This window comes from Helianthus annuus, chromosome 6 (assembly GCF_002127325.2).
Source record: "Helianthus annuus cultivar XRQ/B chromosome 6, HanXRQr2.0-SUNRISE, whole genome shotgun sequence".
Taxonomy (NCBI): domain Eukaryota; kingdom Viridiplantae; phylum Streptophyta; class Magnoliopsida; order Asterales; family Asteraceae; genus Helianthus; species Helianthus annuus.
The window spans coordinates 67305492-67312561 of record NC_035438.2 but is presented as its reverse complement, the minus strand read 5'-3'; the positions used below and the strand labels follow the sequence as shown (position 1 = coordinate 67312561).

General features: G+C 32.3%; 1 long non-coding RNA gene across 1 annotated transcript; it reads left to right on the top strand.

Moving 5' to 3' along the window:
* The first annotated feature begins 4787 nt into the window (after positions 1-4787).
* Positions 4788-6241, top strand: LOC110864045. The gene is made up of 2 exons (XR_002549573.2): positions 4788-5141; positions 6014-6241. It is a non-coding gene; the product is annotated as an uncharacterized LOC110864045 (long non-coding RNA).
* The last annotated feature ends 829 nt before the right edge of the window (positions 6242-7070 follow it).

Sequence of the window (7070 nt, the reverse complement as noted above, 5' to 3'; positions counted from 1 at the left end):
TCGGGAGGCAACCCGAGTTTGTGTGTCAGTGTCCGTTTTGTTCTTCACCATGGTCGCAAACAAGTGTGGGGAAGTTTCGTTTGATCAAGTACATGTATTCTTTCCTTAACCTTAGTTTGTTGCTTGGTGATCATGTATTGTGTTTTTTTATGTGTGTTTTCGTACTTTGTTGTGTGAATTTTTTTCATTTGGAATGGTATTTGGTTTTATATTGTTTGGATGGGTTGGTGTTGAGATTAGTCGCTTGAAGGAGATTAATTTCATGTGGTAAATCACACATTTGACTTTAAAACCTATACATTGGGGACAACGTATCCCAAGTGTGGGGATGAAGGAAGTTTTTGAAAAATTTAAAATTTTGGCTTAAGAGCGGTCTAATCGGACGTGAAAGCAGCTTTTTCAGTACTTCTAATCTGTCTCTGCTTGTGGTGTGTGGGTCCTTAGTAATGGTCTAACTATATAGAAGAACAATATTAATCGTTTTCAGCAGGTGTTTTTATAGAAAATGTTTAGAAATTGCCTAACTAGGGGTGATAAGCTGTCAGCAGTAACTACATGCACGCATCGGTAACCATATGCCCCACTTTTGTGAGATTTGGAGCCTACTATATTGTTAGATGAATTGATATTTATATATTCATATGTTGAGAGTAGGCTATATGTTGCTCTGTTTAGAACTTGTGTGGTTTGATACATGCTGAGACTGTGGACTTGATATATGCACATAGATGATAAAGGCAAATTAGGATTCCCTTTTCTTTACACCTTTGTTTACTCGATTACCAAAAAAAATTAACCATAGTAGCCAACTTTGAGCCTTATACATGTTCGTTTGTCAAACTCAAATCATTACCCAAGCACAATTCGATTCACTATCAACCGTAAATAACAATCTATGTGTCCATTTGTTTATATAGTTGTAAAAAATGATGAAAAAATCAGAAAATTCAGCCAAGTAAATAGGCCAAATGGTCGAAATAGGCGGCATAAGAAAAAGGATATGTTAGTTATTAAGTTTAGTGTTAATAAAGATTGTCATGTGTTGGTATTCCCTTTGACAACTGGCACCAAACCGGTAATTTTCATACTATTTCAATAATTATTTATTTCCTGCATTTATGTGCTTAGACGTCAACATTATATGCTTATCTGTTTTACATATGAATTCATGCATGTTTCATACTTCATTTATCGCATTGTGCAATACATTAAACGTTGCGTCGAAACGATTAGTAAACTCATCGGATAGGCAAGCTGTGTCAGCACAGCTTCAGTATAACGTTAAACGATAGATTTAGGATTTAGATATAGGTCCAACATCAAAAATACGTTAAAACCCAAGTGTGTGAACAAGGGTTAACATAAACACTTTTCGGAAGCTGAAATAATCACTAAAAATTGCCCGAAACGCACTTTAAATGCAGAATTCTGCAGAATTCAGCAAAAATCAGCATTTAAACATCAAAATAACATGTAGAGATAATGTTAAGTGTCTAGAATAACTTGTAAAGTGTCAGGAATGCAAACTGTCACAAAAGGTACTTCATACCTTGTAAAATTCACTATTTAGCACTTTAACGAACCGACGACCGAACGATTAACCGGACACTACCCAGAACACCAAAAATAGACTAGAAAAATAGTTTTAAACCTCCAAACTTACATCTTTAACCCTCAACTCCCAAAACTTTTGACTTTACCCCCCCCCCCCTATTCTAACAGGCCCAAGATGGCCCCACAACTTTCACCATAAACAATTGTTTTGTGTGGCCAAGATATCCAACATAAGACCCCATGGTTAAACTTATGTTGGAGATTATAAGAACTTGTCTAAAGGATCATGAACATTATCTTATCACTTTCAAAATTCACCATCTTGCTCTACTCTCTTCTTCTACCTCACGGCCACACCCACAACTACACACACCACCATTTTTCACTCATAATCAAGGCAATCTAAGGTTATACAAAGGTGCTAGAAGGTGTTTAAGGAAGGTGTGAAGCATTGGAAGGTGAAGGACCTTGCTAAGGAGCTTTTATCCACCACATCTTCTTCCTTCTTCTTCTTCTTGAGTTCTTGCCACTTCCCTAGCCACAAGAGCTAGTGGTAAGCTTCATACATCCATAACATAGCCTCATGTTGAGGCTATGTACAAGTTACACCATCAAAGAACATAAACTTTAAAAAGTTGAAGACATATAAATCTAACATAATCTAAGTGAAAACAAGTTGTCATGAAGTTGTTTGATGTATGATGTGAAGTTGTGAATGTTGATCTTGTGATTTTAGTTAGATCCATCATGTGAAAGCTTGTTAGAAGCTTAGATCTAACAAGTTTAAGCATGGATCTTGAAAGATCCATGATGAAACTTGGTCATGAACTTGAAGGTTTTCAAAGTAAGCATGAAAGTGGCTTTAAAATATGTCTTTCATGATCTTAGAAATATAAGACTTGTGGATGGTTAAACTTTGTAAAATAAAGTTCATAAAAGTTTGTTAAAGTTTCACAAAAATTTTTATTTTGGAAGATCTAAGTATGTAAAATGTAGATCTAAAAACTACATGTTTTTAATAAATATTCAAGTTCATTATACGATTTAACATGATGATTTTAGTGATTTTACTTGTAATGTGTTGAATCTTGAACTTTGATGATGAAAAGAAAATAAACACATGTTTTAAAAACATGTGAAACCTCCATTTTTAGGGAAAACTATGTCAAAATTTTTATAAAATTTTGACACTTAGAAAAATATAAGTTTTGGTGAAACTCTTTCCCCAAAAATTCACCTAAAAATATTTACTAAGGTTTTCTAATTTTTATACAAAATTACAAGTTAAGAAATAAGGTTTTCTTCAAGGTTAAAATCAATATTAAGTATGTATATTTTTAGGAAAAAAATATATGTTTAGCGGTCACAATATTATGTGCTAAGTGTATATTATGTGTATTATATGTATTAGTGTATATTATGAACTTGAAAAATGCACTAAATACTCCAAGGGAGTATCACCACCAAAATACACATACAAATACATAAGAAATACTCAAGTATACTAGTATACAAAATTACCCATAAAAGGGTATATGGACAAATACAATAATATATATTGATATAAATATACATATCCTAAAAATTTATGGACTTGGACAAATATTCGGACTTATTGGACAATTTTACGTATTTATGGACTTATACATACACCATTACTACAAGTAATGAAAATTATAAAAGTCAGACAAGTGACGAAAATAAACATATATATATATATATATATATATATATATATATATATATATATATATATATATATATATATATATATATATATATATATATATATATATATAGGAACATGATCAGGAGAGAACACCTCAAAGTGTGAGAACGGTGAGAACGATTCTCAGCCACAAGATCTTAGTGGTTTGTGGCTAAGATTGACGCGGTGACATTTTTGTAAATAATAGGGGCCTTGGAAATACCAGCAGGGGTAAAATAGGAAGATCCAAACAAAGGTGCACATGTCAATCACATGCCATTTTCCCCCATCATATTTAAACGACAATAACTTCTTTATACGTGATTATTTTTCGAAAAAAATTACACCATAAAACTCAGCGTTTTTTTAACTTTCCAACGAGTATACTAGTGATATACTTTTCGAAAAAAATTAACTGGATTTTATGGCGTTTTTCTAAAATAGGTGTATTATGGCGTTTTAGACTAGGTATTTTCATGGCGTTTTTCTGAACTAGGTGTTTTTATGGCATTTTAACTAGGTATTTTCATGGCGTTTTTCTGAACTGAGTGTTTTATGGTGTTTTCAACTGAGTTTTTTTATGGCGTTTTTCTTAACTGGTGTTTTATAGCGTTTTTACAGTACAAATTATGATTTTTCTGAGCTCAAAAAATATTAATTTAGGCGGTTAGACACAAAAAATGGTTTTTTGAGTTATATGGCTCAAAAAATGGTTTTTTGAGTTGTTTAAATTATAGCTCGTTTATGGCGTTTTTTGAGCTATATGGCTCAAAAAAATGGTTTTTTTTTTTTGAGCTATTGTAAATTATAGCTCAAAAAAATAGCTTGTTATGGCGTTTTAACTGGAGCTATATTGCTCAAAAAAATGGTTTTTTTGAGCTGTTGTAAATTATAGCTCAAAAAATAGCTTTTTTTTTACGTGGGCTTATGGCGTTTTTTGAGCTATATGGCTAAAAAAATGGTTTTCTTGAGCTGGTGTAAATTATAGCTAGAAAAAATAGTTTTTTTTTTTTGTTATGTCGTTTTAACTGAGAGCTATATGGCTCAAAAAAATGTTTTTTTGAGCTGTTGCAAATTATAGCTCAAAAAAATAGTTTTTTTTTTTATGCCTGCATAACAATAGCTTTTTTGAGTGTTTTTATGGCGTTTTATTTGAACACCCAGCTCATGTGAATGTGTTTTTTGACAATATTACCCCTTAGTGTAATTTAACATCAATGCCACATGTCACCACCAAAATTATTCTCACCGTTCTCACACTTTTCACCGTTCTCTCTAAATCCTGACCCTATATATATATATGTAAGTATCTATGGAAAACCTATTTAATCTAGAAAACTTGAGAAACCTGGATTGTGTGGACATGATTGATCCACATCATCTATTAAAAACACATGATCAAAGGGCAATTTAGTCATTTTGTTCAAACGATCACCTCACCCTTCCCCATCCCATCATTTTCTTTATGTCACATCTCTCTCTCTCTCTCATATATCACTTTTTATCGAACCATTTTTAAAATAATTCATTAGATATTAGAGAGAGAAACATCACCTTTTCATCAAAGCCACCATCAAAGCTACGAGATCTGAATATCGAAGATCAAAGCCACCAGATCTGAAGATCGAAGATCGAAGACACCATGTGTTCATGTACTCATCCCTTTCTTTTGAAGCCACCAGATCTGAAGATCGAAGCAGGCTGAAATCGTTTGGTTGCATGAGTTTCTAGAGAGGGAAAATTATTGGAACACCAAGACCAAAAACACACACAAGTGTGCGAGTGAGAAGCAGGTCAGAAATCATTTGGTTCATGGGTTCTAAAGAGAGAAAGTTGTTAGAACACCAAGAACACACACAATTGTGTGAGAGAGAAACAGGTCAGAAATCATTTGGTTCATGGGTTTTGGTTAAGAGAAAAAGTCGTTAGAACACAAAGAACATACTCACAAGTATGACATGGACTGGTTCCATGTCTTAATGTTATTTATTTGGTAAAAGTTGAATGATTTTGTGTGTGTATGAGTAAAATAGATTTGATAGTTTGTTGGGGAATTTTTTTTTAAATGTATTTAAAATTTTTTTAGAATTGAGATAATGATTGTTGTTGTTTTTATATATTAGTTACCTTTAAAAAGTCCATAATCTAATCGTTGATGATCTCGTTTATTTTATAAAAAAAATTGTGTTTGGTTTGGTTGCTTGTTTGAGACTTTTGATCTGAACAGTAACTGTTTTTGTTAGTTTGGTTGCTTGTTTGGGGCTTTTGATCTGAATACTAACTGTTTTTTTGTGTTATACTAGGCGGTAAGACATGTATAGGCATGTTACATGTGTTACCACTCTAGTGTAACACAAGTTACAAACATGTGTTACATATGTGCAAGCCCCTATATGTTACTTGTTTGGGGCTTTTGTTTATCCTATATGTTATGTGTTACGTGTTACCTTTAGAAACTTCATAATTTATTAAGAATATCTCGTTTATTTTAAAAATAAAAAGTAGTGTCTTTTTGTGGGATAATTAGATACATATATAGTAACAACGTTACACATGTTATTTATAGTTACCCCAACCCTTTTTGGACACAAAGGGGGGTGCACATATGTAACACATGCTTGTAACATGTGTTACATTAGAGTGGTAACACATGTATAGCCACATTACACATGTTACATATAGTTGTTACAACAAAACTTTACACAAGTACACATGTTATAACATATACTGATGTACTTGTTTTGTTCATAGGTGAATGGATGTTTTATGTTCAAGATGAAGATGGTTATCAAGGAGCAAAGCATATTGTTTTGAAGTAACAATGAAGGAATCTTTTTTCACAACATTAAGCAGATACATATTAGAATGCCTATTGTTACTTCAAATCAATGGACAATTCTAACATGTGTAACACATTCTAACATGTTTACGGACCTATTTTTTTTAAGGGTGCACCCCCATAACCAATTTGGTAACCAATGAAACCATCATGTATTACTTGTGTTAACCACTGTTGTTATGCGGTTACTTGGTTTATATTATATGATAATGATTCCCATGTGTTGCATATACTTTTGTAACTTGTGTTACAAATCACATGTACTAGCATGCTTGGATGTATACACGTTACATATACCAAGTGTTTTTCATACACATATATACCATGTGTGTTTCATACACACATGTAACATGCGTATGACTTGTGGTGCATATACTCATGTTACTTGTGGTGCATATACTCATGTTACATGTATACGTACGTTATTACATTTTTTGCTGGCATAATTAGCTACGTATGTTACATTTCTGCCAGTTGCATTCTAAACTGTTTGTGTTATATCTTGTAACATGTGTTACACTTTGAGGTAATATATGTTGTTACAGGGAGTTACATATATATACTTAACGTAATAGTGATTTTAAATGCAAAAATGTTTTTTAGATGGACTGCACTTGGATAACACATTTTCATTACCTTTAGAAACTTCATAATTTACTTGGAATATCTCGTTTATTTTAAAAATAAAAAAAGTTACTTATATGTAGTAACAACGTTACACATGTTACTTATAGTTACCCCCAACCCCTTTTTTGGACACAAAGGGGGATACACATATGTAACACATGTTTGTAACGTGTGTTATATGTGTTATAGCAAAACTTTACACATATTACATAGCAGATTAATAAGTTTAACTACAGGAGATTAACAGTGACGTACTTGTTTTGTTCATAGGTGAATGGATGTTTTGTGCTCAAGATGAAGATGGTTATTAAGAAGCGAAGCATAGTTAGATTTTTGTTAACT